The 18,403-nt window shown below is 34.4% G+C and overlaps 1 protein-coding gene across 1 annotated transcript in view; it reads left to right on the forward strand.

The window, feature by feature from the left end:
• The first annotated feature begins 1,570 nt into the window (after nt 1–1,570).
• The window catches only part of LOC145735618 (potassium channel subfamily K member 18-like), an 86,499-nt gene continuing 69,666 nt past the window's right edge, over nt 1,571–18,403 (forward strand). The window contains exon 1 of the mRNA XM_081989610.1: nt 1,571–1,779. The gene's annotated coding sequence lies outside the window, so the exon portion shown is untranslated. The remainder of the gene's footprint in view (nt 1,780–18,403) is intronic.

Below are 18,403 nucleotides of genomic sequence, written 5' to 3' on the forward strand. Positions count from 1 at the left end.
ATTGTACAATTCGTATTATTGTTGAAGAGTGTTCGTGTGTGCTTTGGTTCTCTTGATTGACTGTTACAGATGTTGTAGTTCCCAAGTTACAAGGGCTAAACAACTTCCGTGATACTTCAATTTTTCTTTGTATGGACTCTTCTATATGTCCTTCTGCTACATTGGAAGAAAGCCATCCTCCGTGTCTTTTCAAAGTGAGCAAATCACCGCCGTTTTCCACCAACATGGTTGCCGAAGAGCGCTTTAGCCCATGTCCGGTATATTCTTCGGGATTTTTTAGTTTTAGGTATTTTGCAACAAGTTTTGGAATACCACTGATAGTATGGCACCCAACATGTTGAGCGTAACATCTTTGGTTTCGGTATGCAACAAATAATCTTCTACTCTCCATATGTTTAGGGCGGAGATCTGCGTATTTAAGGTAAATTGTACAGGGATCAAATTTGCAATTTTCATTGGTAATGGTAAAACTTCTTGACCTGTGAGTTTTTTTATCTCGTAACAACACGACAAGGAAACGCCCATTATCTTCCACATCATCTAAACTCAAACGTATTAAATCATCTCTGCGGCATGCACCGAAGATGCCAAACACTAAAATTACTTTTGCTAGTAGATATTCTCCATCTGAAGCTTCACATAAAAATTTGGTTACTTGTTCTGCTGTAAGAATCTTGGATTTCTTTGGTATATATCCTACAGCATGTCGTTTCAAAAAAGCAATCGTTTTTTATATTGATGGTGAGTATTTTCTTTTATTGCCAAACAACTCTTTAACATAGAGAATCGACTCCATAAAGTGGAGGATTTCATAGTGTTGGCTTTTTCAGAAAAATATACTAAAATAATATCGTCACTCACAATTTTGATTCGTTTCTGAGTCCGCCATTCGGTAAAACTGTTATATTCTTGTTCATATCTCAACCTGGATTTCACTGGTAATAAATCTGCACTCACTTCTGCCGCTCGTTGTAAGATATTTTCGGGAATATCCCGATTTTCTTCACAATCTGAATTCATTTTTGCAAAATGTAATAAATACATAAATACTTAATTTTCACTGACAGAAAATAAAATTTGTCATTAATAATTAAATCGTTGCTATAGACACATTACTCGTTTCTTTTTTTTTCTTCGGGTTGCCATAGGATATCTAGTATCATGGATATCTATGTTTATTATTAAGCGCACGGAAAGAGGGATCGTGAAAAAATTTCCGTGCGCTGTTCCGAAAATGTCATATTTACTGTATTTTATAAACAGTTGAAAATTTAGTATTTTCTGTTAAGTATAATAAAAAATAGTTTCCCATATTCGGTCCCTCTTATTTTTTCTTTGACAAATTGACAAATTCTGTCAAAAAGTCACTGTAAATTTAGCGTTAAACAGGATCGTTCGAAAGACTTTAACTGTCCAATTTATCGTCTTCCGACACTTAAAGCCTAGAAAAAGTCTAATTTGAACCTGTCGAACCAATTGAATATTGCGATCAGACCGAAAGAGCGTGGAAACTTTAAAGTTTCCCAGATGCGCGCGTTTTGCGTCCCTTTTCGTAGTCGACCGAGTTTTTCAGGTGTTTCAGTTGGAGCGCGTCCGTTCGTTCGTTTACAAGTCGCAAAGTTTCCTTCAGCCACGACGCCCGGAAACTTTGACCGAAAAGTTTTCCCGATGCCGTTACGAAACTTCTGTTACGCAAATAGCCGGTATCGGTGCTCGGATGTTCACGATTGGTGAAGTTTCGCTGTTATGATTGGTTAGTGTCATTGTTATAAATTCGAGGTAAGTCGATTTCATCTATAACAATTTGACAGTTGAGTTATTAAATTTTGCAAGTTGTGTCGAGTAACGAAACTTTCACGGCGTTTAGCCGGATTACAGTTTGGAAAGCTCTCCTCTTTTATCCTGTGAGATATTGGTGGAACCTTAAGAGATTACTCTTCTAAGTAATACAAATGAAGCATCTAGAGTCTTAAATATATCAAGTACTATACAAGAAATTTGCTGCGATTATTTAATTAACCAGCTTGATTAAACAGTTTCAGTTGCTTTTTTTAGTTAAATTCATTTAAAACGAGTTAAATGATCTGCACCAGAATATGACTGATTTAAGTTTGAATTAAATGATACAAAAATTTAAATAAAATCTCAAGTTGTTAAAGTTTACACAGTGAAGACCCAATATACCACAAAAATGTATTTAAAATACCAAAGTTGTAAAAAAGTACTTGGATCTCCCGTATTTTTACTATTTAAAAAAGATTTTTTGACGTGGAATTCATTTCCTACATTGTTTTTTTAAGTGGAAATTTCTATTTTTATTACAGTATTTAATTTTAGAATATACGTTTGAACACAATTTGAATTTCGGGTAAAATTTTACTGTTTTTTTTTCTAGAGCATTTAGGGAATAACTTATCCAAGTTTATAGAAACGAATTTATGACATAACGTTGGACAAATTTGTGTTTAGAATATGTACAGGGTGCTGCATTTTCGATGGTTTTACGGGGTACAGAGAAAACGGTAATACATAGAAAAAAAGTAGCATACGTGTTCCGATCTCATTTTCTGAGCTGAGATGACTGGCAAAGAGTGGGCTGCGCAAACTTCTTTTGTTTCAAAGATACGGGGGGTTTTTGAAAATTGGTCATTTTGGAACATCCTCTGTATTTCATTTGCTATTAAAGTTATCAAAAAAGGAAAAACGGTTTCCGGTAGAAGTTTTGACGTAGAATCCAATGGCGTAGTCAGTTTTTTTCTATTACGTTTAGTTTCTGACATATGACACTAAGTTATATTTTTTTAAATGGAACACCCTATATATTTTTAGTTCATTTAATTCTGTTTATTTTTACCTTTTCAACGGTGTATTACAACATATAAGTTTGTAGAGGTTAATCCTGTTATTTTAAAAAAAGGACCTTTGCTAAGCTAAAAAAAAGGCCAATATCTAAAATACCAAACAAAATCGGAAATCATATAAGCTAACACATCAGAAAATTAAATATTTTTAATAAATCTTATTAAAAATCTAAGTTTCAAACAGTTCTACCGTCACTTTAATAAGAAAAGTGGCCATTTCTATTTTCTTCTATTTTTAAGGTAGAAGTTAAAAAAACTGTTTATAAACGACATGTAACATGTTAATATGAATATAGCCAAATTTGGTTTCGACTGTGGGTATTTTTATACATATTATTTAGCACTTTTTTATTAAGGAAACGCTTTTTTTCTAATTACGAAGATTAACGTTTACAAACTTATATGTTTTAATACACCGTTGAAATAGTAAAAATCAACAGAATTAAATGACCTAAAAATATATAGGGTGTTCCATTTAAAAAAATATAACTTAGTGTCATATGTCAGAAACTAAACGTAATAGAAAAAAACTGACTACGCCATTGGATTCTACGTCAAAACTTCTACCGGAAACCGTTTTTCCTTTTTTGATAACTTTAATAGCAAATGAAATACAGAGGATGTTCCAAAATGACCAATTTTCAAAAACCCCCCGTATCTTTGAAACAAAAGAAGTTTGCGCAGCCCACTCTTCGCCAGTCATCTCAGCTCAGAAATTGAGATCGGAACACGTATGCTACTTTTTTTCTATTTATTACCGTTTTCTCTGTACCCCGTAAAACCATCGAAAATGCAGCACCCTGTACAATTTGATGTAATGAGTGCAGAAAAGTGCAATTTACCGCATCCAAGTAGGAAATGAAACATGTATAATGCTGTATACAGGGTGTCCATTTTTCGACCTCAACTCTGTTAAGGATATTAGAAGTGAGTAAATTAAGGCAAAGTTGCAATGGTCTGTTGTTTTGAAATGAAAAAACATTTTTATTTTTATTCCTTAAATTTTTCGTTATTATAAGTGTTTTCACATTGAAAAATAGTAATAAAAATAAATAATCAAATGTCGTTTTAGTTTAGATTTAGTGGCTTTTGTCATGACAAAACCAGTAGAAAGCAGAAATAGAAGAGAGAATAGAGAAAACAGAATAAATATAAACCATAATGATGATTTTTCTTTCTAAACCAATTTCTTAAAGAAGGTTTGCACATGTTTGGTACATTTTGAAAATTTGCTGTAAAAATTTTCTAGTATCATCTTTATGGAAATTTTACGGTGAATCCGAAAAAAACTCGGTTATAAGTAATATGGAAAAATGGAAAAACTCACAGTTGTCTTTCCAAGAAAGTGTCATAATAATTTAATATTTTCAGAGCTGTCAAGAAAGCTACTAAACGCTTATAAGAGTCCGGATTTCTAGAAATTTTGCTTTTTTTAAATAATAAAAGCAACCAACCTTTGACATTTAATGTGAACGATTTATGCAAAAACACGTCATTTGACAGATTTTTTTTATGCTTTTTTTTTTTTTTTGTTTATTTTAGTTTTTTGTGCTTATTACTGCTATTTTTGTATGGTTTAACTATTTTTTTACAAAACAAGCTTTTCAAGTTTTTAAAAATAAACTAATCTAATAACTGCTTTGACAAAAAATTTCTATATTGAAAGCTTCTGAACGACAAAAACATGTTGCAAAATGTATAAGTATCAATTTACAAATTTAAACTGATCAAAAAATTTCCAAATGATCCTGAAGTAGTCTAAAAAAGTGTAAAAACATTCAAAAACACTATAAAAACTCTAAAATGCCTTACAAAGCTTACAAAGTAGCCTAGAAGCTTCTAAAAGCTTCCAAATGCTTTTCAATTTATCTAGAAGCTCTCAAAAGCTTCCGTATGCTTCTAAAGCAGTTTAGCAGCTACCAAAAGTTTCTAAAACCGTCTACAAGGTGGTTAGGTTAGGTGAGGTAGTTTTACGGAAACTCCAAAATGCTTCTCAAACAGTCTAAAGCCTTCCAAAATAGTCTAGAAGCTTCCAAAAGCTTTTAGAACACTTTAAAGGCTTCCAAATAAACTGCAACTAGTCTAGAAGCTATTCAAAAATTTCATGGCAGTCTGAAAGCTTCCGTATGCTTCTAGAGCAGTTTAAAAACTTCTAAAAAAATGTAAAAACATTCCAAAACACTAGAGAACCTCTAAAATGCATTGCAAAGCTTACAAAGCAGCCTAGAAGCCTCTAAAAGCTTCCATATGCATCTAAAACAGTTTAACAACTTCCAAAAGTTTCTATAACCGTCTACAAGGTTTCAAATGCCTTAAGGGCAGTCCAGAACCTTCAAGGCTCTTTAAACTGTCCAAACACCTTCCAAATGCTCCTAAGGTAATCTAAAAAGGTTTTAAAACACTACAGAAACTTCAAAATGCTTCTAAAGCAGTCTAAAGTCTTCCAAAATAGTCTAGAAGCTATTCAAAAATTTCAAGGCAGTCTAAAAGCTTCCGTATGCTTCTAGAGCAGTTTAAAAACTTCTAAAAAAATGTAAAAACTTTCGAAAATACTAGAGAACCTCTAAAATGCATTGCAAAGCTTACAAAGCAGCCTAGAAGCCTCTAAAAGCTTCCAAATGTTTTTCAATTTATCTAGAAGCTCTCAAAAGCTTCCGTATGCTTCTAAAGCAGTCTACAAGGTGGTTAGGTTAGGTTAGGTAGTTCTACAGAAACTCCAAAATGCTTCTCAAGCAGTCTAAAGCCTTCCAAAACAGTCTAGAAGCTTCCAAAAGCTTTTAGAACACTCTAAAGGCTTCCAAATAATCTTCAACTAGTCTAGAAGCTATTCAAAAATTTCAAGGCAGTCTGAAAGCTTCCGTATGCTTCTAGAGCAGTTTTAAAGTTTCCAAAAGTTCAAATTCACATTTCTTAAAAGCAGTCAAGAACCTTCAATGCTCCCAAAGTAGTCTAAAAAGATTTCAAAACACTACAGAAACTCCAAATTGCTTCTAAAGCAGTCGGAAGTCTTTTAAAATAGTCTAGAAGCTTCCAAAATCATTTAGAACAGTCTAAAAGATTCCAAATGCTTTTCAACTAGTCTAGAAGCTCCCAGAAGGTATTAAAGCAGTTTAGAAGCTTCCAAAAAATTTTGTGAACCATGTAAGAGATTCCAAATGCCTCTAAAGCATTCCAGAACCTTTAATATGCTGTTTAAACAGTCCGAAAACCTTCCAAATGCTCTCAAGTAGTTAAAAAATGTTTTTTAAGTTTTCAAAACAGTTTAAAATTTGAAAGAGTTTTGTGTTTTTTTACGGCATCTTATGCTTTTTTAAAGAAAATGATTTTGCTTTTTAAGGACTTTTTTCACGATTTTTGTGCTTTTTAATTCGGGCTCCACTTATAAGCAACCCAAAAACGAAATTTTTCTGCAATATCTCAAAAACGAAAAGTTTGATCACTAATTTGAAATTATTTATTACCTATTTATTATTTTCTGTAGCTGCAATTTATAAATCACAATGTAGACAATAAAATTGTATGATTTTAATGGTGATTTGACAGAACTCTGTCAAAATTATGTCAGTTTTTATAATACATAAATAATTATAGAAAAATTAGGTTGCCAAAATATAAGACACTACACTAATCTGTGCTGTTGCTCTTTTTCCAGATTTATGGGAATTTTTGGTCAAACTTAATTTTCTTTTGTCGGTTCGAGTAAACTCATTAAACTATTTTATCGTTGTCGTCCTCGCTGTTCGGGAGCCCATTAAAAATTAATTAATAACCGTAAGTGGTCGTCTAAATTTCCTTTATTAGTTTTTACTCGGTTCGAGGCGACAAAATTATCATTTCGACGGAGCGCGTCCAGGAATTTACGACTTTTTGTCACAAACGCCGCATTCGAAGTTTATCGAGCGTGAAAGACTCATTTTTACTTCTTCCAGACCGAAATTTCGGTCATTAATTTCCGAGTCTTTAATCGGCCGTTCTATCCCCGCAACACCGAAACAAATCGACGATTAGGACGGCCCTGGAGGAAATTTCTTGAAGAATTCGCGCCTTTATTTTTGTCGGTCCGTTCCAATCAAAATCACTGATTTGGAAGTGGCAACGCCGCTATCTGGAATACAACCGATGGCTCAAATTAACCGTTCCAGAAATTTAATTCCAGATCTCGTGTACGTCTTGACTGGAAGCGCGTTCCATCAAATTCGATTATGGGAATTGCTTTGTTCGTGACGTTAACTCATTCGTTAGATACTGGTTGATTTTCCACCTGTTAACTCTTTCATGTCTGTCTGGTTCAGTGCTGCTACTCAAATTAGCAACAAAAAATTACAGGTAGGCAACGTAGCTTTCAAACGTATGAATTTTATAGTTAAAACCAATATTTTTTTTGTCCACGACCAACCAATAATGTACTAATATTCAGCGTGTTTACAGAAGCTAAATGAAGGTCATATAGCGTCAGAGTGATTAATGAAGAAGAATAATGATCATTATTCCCTCTCGACCTAAAGGTGGTTGCACACCAAGCATAAAACATGGGATATGCGGTATTTCTTGCATGTAGACATCCACTTATGTTTTTGCAATTACTGCTAATTCAGAATACCATTTTCTTAACAAATACACCGCAATAGCACAGTACAGGAGTTTGCCAAATCATTAGGTAAATTCCATAATTTATATTTGAAATATTTTTGGTGTATGACCGCCCTTAGTTTTGTGGTTTTTTAAGTTGACATTGACAACGTCAGTGCCCTTGTGGTCGTAGGCGGCAACGCTGGGGGTGCGTTCAGAAATAGGGCTGGTGTCACATGCCACCATATAGTTATGTAAATAAATTGTTCACGTGATCCATTTTTTCCCAAATTCTGTCACGACCTGTACACCGACGGCCATTCTAAACGCGATCCTAATCGTATCGAGTTTGACATTTCAGTTGTTATGGCGGATTTCAATTTTAATTTGGTAATTTTATAAGAAATATTTTTGGTTTTTTCGCAGTAATTCTTGTTAAAAATGAGTTCGGATAGTGATACGGAACCAGGTTGCACTCCACCAGAAATTATACAGGCTGCCAAAACGACAAGTACAAATTTGCTACCAGAAAAATCGAAATCATTGTACTTGTCAACTTACAAAAGTTTCATGGATTGGAGAAGTACTACGCAGATTAATTCATTTTCTGAGAGAGTTTTATTGGTTTATTTCAATGAACTGTCCACGAAATACAAACTATCTACATTGTGGACCACCTATTCTATACTAAGGAGTACGCTAGACATCAACCACTCTATAAATATTGAAACTTATGCTAAACTACGAGCCTTACTGAAAAGGAAAAATCACGGATTTCAAGCGAAAAAAACTGCTATTTTTATTCCAGAAGAAGTCAATAGATTTTTACATAATGCTGAAGACACAAAGTATCTTGCAATAAAGGTAAAAAAAAAAATATATAAACCATCTCATTATTATTTATCTTGAAGTGTCTTGATTTAAGTTGCCGTTATAATGGGCATAATGGGTGCTTGCAGAGGACATGAACTTTATTCTATGAAACTTGCAGATGTAAACGATCTTGGTTCATCTTTGCTGGTTACCATACCACAAACGAAAACTGGCGTATCGAGAAAATTTATAATAACCGGCAAATTTTATGAAATTTGCAAAAAATATATTGATTTACGCGGAAGTGTTACCAAGTTAGTTTATTTCTGTCGTATCAGAACGGAAAGTGTGCTGCACAGAAAATTGGAAAAAACAAATTTACGGCCATGGGTAGGAATATCGCATCCTTTTTACAATTACCTAATCCAGAAAAGTATTCTGGACATTCGTTTCGCCGTTCCTCTGCTATAATGCTTGTTGACGCAGGGGGGGATATAACTGCCCTGAAGAGACATGGCGGATGGAAAAGCTCGACTGTGGCCGAATCCTACATAGACGAATCAATGACTAATAAGCTTACCACTGCTGAAAAACTCAGTAACTCTATACAAGGCACCCAAAAGTTAGTTGAAAATATTCAAAATATTTCTACTGTTTCTACACATAATTTCGATATTAACCCGATACCTACTATAAACTTCAATAATTGCTCCAATGTTAATGTAACAATCAATAATTCTAAGTAATTTTTGGTTTATAAATTAAAATGTATCCCGACAAACCTTTTTTAGTATGTCCTTAATGTAGGTACTAGTTAGAAATTATTGTTAATTATACAGGGTGGACCATAAGTAATGGGACATAGAGCTACAGCATATTCCTGACATCAAAATAATACGATTTAGCGAAATTGTTCTATACCGAAAATTAATATTAAGAAAGATACAGGGTGTGAAAGTTGAAATTTTATTTTTGTTTTTTTATCATATCTTCACGGTCGTTTGATATAAATTACTGAAAGTTGGTATAAAGGGGTTTTGACAGGCGTTAAATACGATGCTTTCATTTGTTTTGTAGTAGCTGATAGGGGGCGCTAGCTGCAACCATATCCGTTCCTTTAAGAGACTCTAACTTTTTTTTACGGAACTGAAACGACCATATGCTCTCAAAACATGATTCTAAGATGTTTTCTATGTAAAAAAGGTATACTTGTTGTAAGTCTTAAAAGTTGACTGTTTTCGAGTTATTTAATGTTTTATTATTGCATGCATTGTCGTATGTTAATACGATATGTGCTGTATACCCTTAAGTTACACACATAACAGTTTCTGTATGTAAATTTGACCGTTTAAAAAATGTTTGTAAACTTTAAAATAAAGCTAGTCGTTATGAACGCCCTTTTTGTTTTTGTATCAAATCCTACTTAGAATTTAAAAAAAAATAGTAATTAAAACCTGCTGTACATGTAAATGCATGCAATAATAAAAGATTAAATAACTCGAAAATGGTCGACTTTTAAGACTTACAACAAGTATACCTTTTTTACGTAGAAAACATCTTAGAATCATATTTTGAAGTCATATGGCCGTTTCAGTTCCGTAAAAAAAAGTTTGAGCCTCTTGAAGGGACGGAGATGGTTATCGCTAGCGCCCCCTATCAGCTACTACAAAACAAATGAAAGCATCGTATTTTACGCCTGCCAAAACCCCTTTATACCAACTTTCAGTAATTTATATCAAAAGCTAAAATAAAATTTCAACTTTCACACCCTGTATCTTTCTTAATATTAATTTTCGGTATAGAACAATTTCGCTAAATCGTATTATTTTGATGTCAGGAATATGCTGTAGCTCTATGTCCCATTACTTATGGTCCACCCTGTATATTAGTATAACTTAATTTAGGTTAGTACACTAAATCATATTTATTAGGTCAAAATTACATAATGAATATGATTTAGTGACTTTGCTGTTCCACTGTTGTTAATAAAAAATATTTGTATCAACAAGAAAATTTATTTTATTATGTTAAATCAACTAGCATGAGAAAGAAACAGTATCTACATAAAAGAGTATCAACTTCTAATTTGCTTGCACTTGGCATTAGTGGTAATGGACAGTGGTCGTGGACAAAGTATAGTATTATCCTCGTTTTTTATGGCCATTAATCCCACGGGAGATTAATGGCTATCATAAAAAGCTCGTTGAATAATATACTACTATTTTGACATCTAAAGTGACACTTTTTTTATTATTTTTTATAAAAGCAGAAATTTAAAAAAATATCTCTTAATTTTCAGAATTCAAAATTAGAATGGAGTTTGGGGGTGTAATCCCTTACATAATATAAATCATGAACCTTCAAAAGTACTACTTCAGATTGTTTATAATTTACTCAAATGCTGCATCTCCAAATCGACTTGGCGAAATTTAATAAACAAAAAATTGTTAAAAACTGTTGCCATCTTCACTCTTCAGTGCAATTTGTATGTCACACAAAATCGATACGTTTAGCCTTTCTTTCCATCCTCTTTAAACGAGTTGAAATTATAAGGAAAAGGACCAATAACTCAAAGATATAAAAGGAATCGTAGGTTTCAATTAAGCCGCCTTTCAGGAGCCTTTCCGGATTTCCGGCAATCTTTATCCAGAAATAAAGAATCTCATTAAGTTGTAATGTTAACTCGAAAGAATGGAGGAGAAACCGGGACGGCAACGGCGGCGGCTCTTCTTTTCTTCGCGAACCTAAATGCCGGAGATTTGCCTCACTTATTTTCAGATTTCGGAGATTAGTCTTTGAAGACATCGCAAAAGTTCGGCCTCCGGATAATAGAGTTAAACGAGGACCCGGTCGAAAGGTGTCGGGTTTATATTACTCTTCTTAAGAGAGGGGCGAAGGGGGGGTTTATTGCCCGATAGATGGCGAGGCTTAATGGAAAAATTGCCCTTTGGGGTACGGGGGAGGCGCGCGAGGCTGAGGGAGCTTGGATTGTCTTGAGGAACCTTCAAGGCAAGGGTTAACGCGATTAAGCGCCCATTTTCCTTGGCTTGATTGCTGGATTTTCGAAAGGCGACAGCGAGAAATTGTTCTCCATCAGTTGTTAATTAATTTTCTAAAAGGGGGATTTAATACAATGTAACAGCACTCAACTCTCAACTTTTGTACATGTACTGAAAATTTTTAAAGGAACAGAGTTGACTAGAGCAGTGAAATTTCGAAAACAAGTTAGCAGGATATTTCTCATCAGTCAGTTAAGCAACTGTCGTTAAACAAATTAACGGAAAATTATTAGGAAGTAAAAATCAGTGGCGTACCAAGTCTATATTCACACTTATACAGGGTGTTCCATATTACCTTTTTCCAAGGTGAAAGCTGTAAAGATAGAATTTTGGAATATCACGTTAAGCTTAAAAATTTTATTTCTTCCGTTTAATTTTCATTGCGTCCTGCGCTTTCCGGTTCCTAGCCTCCAGCCTCTTCTATCTTCCCAGTCCCCTGGTTGCAGGTTTCATTCCGACATAGCTTTCTCCATTCCGCCGGTCCATGTCGCCCTGGGTCTTCCTCTTTTCTGTCGGCGTCCATTTAAGTATCTGCTTAGGTATTCTCTCCACATGTCCATACCATATTAGTTGTCTACGTTGGATCTCTTTTACTATAGTTGTACCTTCATAATTTTCCTAATTTTGTCATTCGTTATTTTTTCCAATCTCGACCTTCCTGCTGATCTACGCCAAAAGTCGATTTCTAAAGATAGTAGCTGGAGCTCTAAATTTGTTGTTAATTGCCAGGTGCCACATCCGTACAGCACAAGAGGTGCTTCTTTTCTCGAGAGATACATTTGGACCACAGGATCGAGTTCAGGCAGCCTATCACCTTTTTCCCTTTTATAATTCGGTCCTCTATTTCTTTCTCTGTACGACCTCCGTTATCAATTTATGTCCCCAGGTATGTATATTCAATACAGCAGTTTGGTCATCTCTGTCGTCTCCAATACATATGGTTTTGGAACGGATTACCGACAGCCCCCAGTCCTCTTTGTCTTGTGCGATAACAACCTGATCATCAGCAAAGTGCAGGGTGTATAAGGTTCTGTCATCACTTATTTATCTCCATCGACTCAAAGCTTCATTCAGATAGATTTTAAATAGTGTGGGAGGGAGACATTAAGTTAAGCCCTTCGTAACTGGAAAGCTGTCTGAGATATTGCTTTTCAATTTGATCTTAGATGTAGAATGGTCGTATTTGTCTGATCGCAGCTATTAACGTGACATTAATTCGAGACCTAGAGAGTACTTGTCATAGTTTTTGCACGGGTACGGTGTCGTATGCTTCTGTAAGATCGATAAACAGAAGATACGTCTCTCTGATCCTGGCGACTTTCTTTTCATTTAGTTGGACAAGGCTAAATATGTGGTCCAGACAAGAGCGGCCAGCTCGAAAACCAGCTTGTTCTTCAATTTCCAGAAGACTGTACTCTTCCTCTATAAAGTTTGTGAGAACTTTCCCATAAATACGGCTCATTGTACTGGTATACACCTAATTTTGTGAATCGGGGTAATCCATGCTTTTTTCCATTTAGAGGGAATTCTTTCCCCGTTAATATATTTGGTAAATCTCTTGTATGCTTTATGAGTTTTGCTGTCCCAAATTTCAGTAATTCCGCTGGTATTCCTTCTGGTCTGCTAGCTTTTTGATTTTTTTTATCGATTCAATTGTTTCATACGCTTTTGGAGAGTTTGTAAGATATGGACTCTACCTTCTTTGAGTTGTTGTGAGTAATGTTGGTACCATTTGCTCATCTGAATTGGTTGGATTTTAGGTTTCTGATTCATTTCCAAGCTTCCAATGATCTTGTTCCTCCTAGGTACCTGTTCACTTCAATACATTTTCTTTCCCAGGTGTCCTTCTTCTTTATCATGTTCTTAAATTTAGTCTGTTCTCTCTTGTAGGTTGTACTATCATCTTGGTTTCTTTCGTGTTTAGCCATTTCTGATATGCTTTCCTTTGTTGTTGTAGTTCTTCATTCCAGGTTATGTCATTATGTTTTTTAAAGGGAGAGGTACCGTCCATACCCAAAACTTCATTTCCAGCCAATTTTACGGATTCCATTATATATGAGTAAAGGTCCTCAGTTCCGAGTGTCAAATAGTGGTTAGCCAAATTCTGGTTTAACCTGGTCACAGCCACACTGTATCCCTCTATAGGCTCTAGTGTCTGTTACTTTCCATTTCGCCCAATTAGAAGGTGGATTAGGGATGAAAAATGTATACGGTAGATAGAGTTTTCGATTGAGTACACTTGAGTCACTTTTGTAGTCTACAATGTGTCCTAAATTGGTTAAAACTTTATTAAACCTAAAAAAGCTAAATTGGCTCTACAGGCTTTAACCAGCCAAAAGTGTGACATTAGCATCTACCACCATTTTGAAATGAACAAAAAAAAAAACCAGCACAGTTTAGCTAATTGTAAACTGATCTAGGAGTAATTATTATTGGGATTGTGTACGTTTATCGAAATTGAAATGTTCATTTGGCAGCCTCCGGAAATTGTAATTATCCAAACTGGCTGCCTAAAATGCCATTGGATATTAGTCAATCGCGTCTATCTTTTCCGAACTACCCTCATAATGATGCTAACAATTGCGTGTATTCGCATTATAAACACCGTTATCGAAATTCCTATTCGTTTATGGTAAATTGCGTATGCGGGTAACTTTGCCAGTTTAATTACCTGTGTCAACCCACCCCCCTTCATACAATCAAAACTGGCCCTCCCTTGTCCGTCTTATTGCATGCAAATTTAAAAAGCGGAGCTTAATTACCGCTGCTAAATGGTTTCTTAATGCGAACGAGAAGGTGCCTGTTATACCAACATAACAACTTTGTAATGTTATGTATTTTGTATTGCGAGGTAGGAAATTAGCAATTTTAACTAGGCAATCAATCTGTAACACTGTCTCGATAAGAAACAGACCTGGAAATTATAAACTTTGTTCGGGAGCCATCATTCAATATTGAAGTTAAATTTTGATGGTTTTTAAATTTTTCGGGGGTAATATCCCTAGTGCATTTAATTTTTCCGGAAAAACGAGTATTCCAAATTACAATACAAACAAATTACTTAGAAACGAGTATTCCAATTTTTCCAAAGAAAAAACTGCTGACAACTAAGGTGACAGTTGTTAAGTGATTTTTCCACTTAAAATTTACATTTGTTATACTAATTCTTGATAGCGATTGGTCAAAATTGATAGGAAGGTAATAATCAGGTATTAAGTTCAAAACTTCTTTTACCATTTTGCCAATAAATACACCAATAAACGACGACGAGAAAATAAAAGTCTATAAGTGAAAGAACGTGGAAAGATAACTGGAAAGTTGGTCAGATTTATCTGTTTTAGTAGTGATTAACGCAGTTCCTGTTAACTGAACGAACTACGACGCCGTAAATCTTTTACACGTCTCCAAAAATGGCTGGAAGTTCATGGAATCGGTGAAACATTTCGTATGGATATCCAATTCTAGTAAGATGCCCAATAAAGGTTTTTACTGTTGTAACAAATAGAAAAATATTAAACAGAGAGACTAATAACTAAAAAAATTTTAGGTAATATTTGTTAAAAACATGTGTTAAATTATTTGTACTAATTTTTAAGTATTTAAGTAGAGCTGTGAACTATTATGAAGATCAGTCACAGTAATTTTCCTAATAATTTGCTCTGATTATTTCTGGAGAATAATTAAACATTATCATAAAAATTGTTTTACTTGACATTTTAAAAATGGCTGAATGGATGCCAATAGATCCTATGTCTAGTATCATAAGACCTAATGATCTAGCTACACTTTATGCTCGCACAATTTGTATAAATATGATGGACACATTTTTATATTTCACATGATTTACTTATACAGTACAAGTTCCACTAAAGATACACTAAATTTGTTTAATTTAAACATTAAAAATTTCTTTTTAACAGAAAAACCTTAAATTAAATTGCAGTTTGAAATGGTTAATTAAATGTGAACACAAGAGCATCATTGAGTGTAGTGAGACTTGAAGGATTTAAAAAAAATATCTCCGTGCAACAATTTTTTTCTTTTATTAAAATGAAACAATGCTTGACAACAAAACCATGCTTAATTAATAATAATAGTAATTAAAAAGAGGGAAATTACCTATCACTGTTTATAATGTAGTGGAGTGAGATGCAATGCATGAACTTATGTGTCTAATCTAAATTTTAACCAAACGCCAAGCGCCAAGAAGAATCATAAGAAATCATTGATTTGATCATAACAAAATATCAAAATCAGAGCTGCTGATAAAGTGATGGTCATGTGACCAACTGTTGGATGACGTCACAGTCGTTTTGACAGAACTTCGTATGTGACATGTGCCAGACATACGAAGTTAGTTACCGTAAGTTGTTCTATTAGTTATTGTGCTGACATATTTATTGATCTGTAATTTTGCACACAAGATAACAAATGTTTGAAGATATTCAAGCTAATTTATGAAGATTGATTGAGTCAAATGTAAAATGAGTATTAATAACATGGTTCATAGTAAAAAGTGTAATGTCCTGAAAAGTGGCTGAACAAAACGATTAAAACGGAAACCTCATCTGTTTTAATATCAATCCACTAATCCGGCAGGTCGGGTTTCGAACCGCGAACAACAATAAATACCGAACCGAATTCGCAAAATTATATTCAAAAAAAAAAACCGGATATTTCAGTATTCGGGTTAAGGGCGGGGGGTGGAAATTGAGGTTTGTTGTACGACTTTGGCATGTTTTTGATTGTGCCGTTTTATGTGTGGGTTATGCAAATTCCGGGGGGTTAATTTAAACTTTCCACGCGGGATTCGGTTTTGTTCATTCGTTGAAAGAGGCTGGAGGTGAAGGGGAGCTGGAACATTCATTCCGGTTACAAATCGCGGATTTTTAACTATTTCTCGTTAGGAAGCGAAAGGAAAGTTTCCAGGCAGCGCGTAATTAATCCGTGCAGTTTGGCAGACTCGGTAAAAACTCTTTTTTTCCAAGTTTTAATTAAGCGCTTCATCAAATCAATGTTTTTTTCTACGCTCTTTATATGAAATGATAAATAGTAACCACAGAGTGAGACTGTAAATCAAGTTTTTTTCTAAAAAATACAGTGTGATTCGTAAAGTAACCGATATCTGGTAAATACTAGGAAGGAAACTTAAGTTAGAAATATGTAGAAAATTTTTGCAGGTGTTATTAAGCTGCTGTGGGGCTTCTATTTGTCAGGTAAACTGCACAAAGCACTTTCTCAAGTTTTGATTCCAAAATTGCTCGTGCTTTTTCAAGTAAGGTCCTGTTTAATCTCTCTGCTTTCCCATTGTAACACTGCTAGTGTTAAGTTTAGCAAAAACCTCAGCAACAAATTGCTTCCAGCAGTCAAAAACCTCACTTTTATGCCTAATTAGATATACAATACAAAAATGTGAAAAATCATCTAAAAAGGTGACACAATAACGTTTTCCATCATGGGTTTCAGGTGTCTTATAGGGTCACAAATATTTAAGAGTGAATCAATTCCAAAACCCTACTTGATTTTGGTTGACTTTTCTTATTAAAAGGTAACTGAGTCATCTTACTTTTAACACACACCTCACAAATTGATTGAAATTCCTTATTTGTAGTAACATTTTTACAAACAAAACCTGTAACCATCTATATTTGACAACTTTATTATTTTCTGATATCCTAAAAAGCGCTTATACCAAGTCATTAAATCAGTTTGTTAATTCAATGCTAATGCTGAACATTGACAATTGGTTTCTTCAAACTTCCTTAACTTAAATGTCAATTCATATCAACCATTCCCAATGGAATCTGCATTCCTTTATTAATAAACACTTTCCCTGTTCTAAACAATACATCAAATCCAGATCTTTTAATTTTTTGTACTGACACTAAATTATGCTTTAAATCTTGCATAAACAAAACATCTTTCAATGTTAAATCTACATAACTAGTTTCACTTTTTAACATTCTTCAATATTTCCTATCTCTATTGCAAAAACTACGACTCTATTCTTAGCAATATTAATCTAAATTGGTTTGTCTAACTTAACCATGTGAGCGCTTCAGAATCCAAGTACCATTTAACAGTTCCTAGAGCAGCTTCTCCACTGGTCACCATGAGGTCAGAAATACAAAACCATCCTCCTCTTCTTGGTCCTGATCAGCTCTGTCCGCATTATGACCTTATTGAGAACCCCCATTGTTGTTTTTCCAGCAATTTGACCTTTTATGTCTAGATTTCCCATAGTTATAACAGTTGAATTTAAAGTGTTGTATTAACTCCCTTCAGTCCAACTATGCCCTCTCTTCATATAATTTCCATGAGGTTTTCCTGATCCTGATCCCTTTCCACAAGTATTAAAAGCTGAACTACAATTTGTATTTATCTTAACTTAACTATCACTTTGATTCATTCTCTTGACTTCCTGATCCTAGAATTTCCCTTTAACAAACTCTAATGTGAGCTTGTTTGGTTCCAAAGTTTCAAGGGCAGTAACAAGTGGATCATAATATTTAGGCAACATCAACTAAAGGTGGCAAACAATGTCAGTTTCTTCTAATTTGGCACCCACTGACTTCAACTAATGAATGGTTTCCTCAAACTTCACAAAATGAGTTTTCAACAAGTCACCTTGAGATAGTTTCATTAATAATAGCTTTTTCCTCGAAAATAATTGACTTGCAACAGTTTTAGTGAGCTTAAGAAGGTTTCAGAGGCCTCTGGCAATTCAAAATGGCTGTCAGAGGCCTCTGGCACGTTAAAAACAATTCATAGTAAGCTTAAGAAGGTTTCAGAGGCCTCTGGCAATACAAAATGGCTGTCAAAGGACTCTGGCACGTTAAAAACAATTCATAGTAAGCTTAAGAAGGTTTCAGAGGCCTCTGGCAATACAAAATGGCTGCTAGAGGCTTCTGGCACGTTAAAAACAATTCATAGTAACCTTAAGAAGGTTTCAAAGACTTCTGGCAATTCAAAATGGCTGCCAGAGGCCTCTGGCACGTTAAAAACAATTCATAGTAAGCTTAAGAAGGTTTCAGAGGCCTCTGGCAATACAAAATGGCTGCTAGAGGTTTCTGGCAGGTTAAAAACAATTCATAGTAACCT

The sequence above is a fragment of the Ips typographus genome, linkage group LG1 (assembly GCF_016097725.1).
Source record: "Ips typographus isolate SLU linkage group LG1, UJ_Ityp_2.0, whole genome shotgun sequence".
NCBI lineage: Eukaryota > Metazoa > Arthropoda > Insecta > Coleoptera > Curculionidae > Ips > Ips typographus.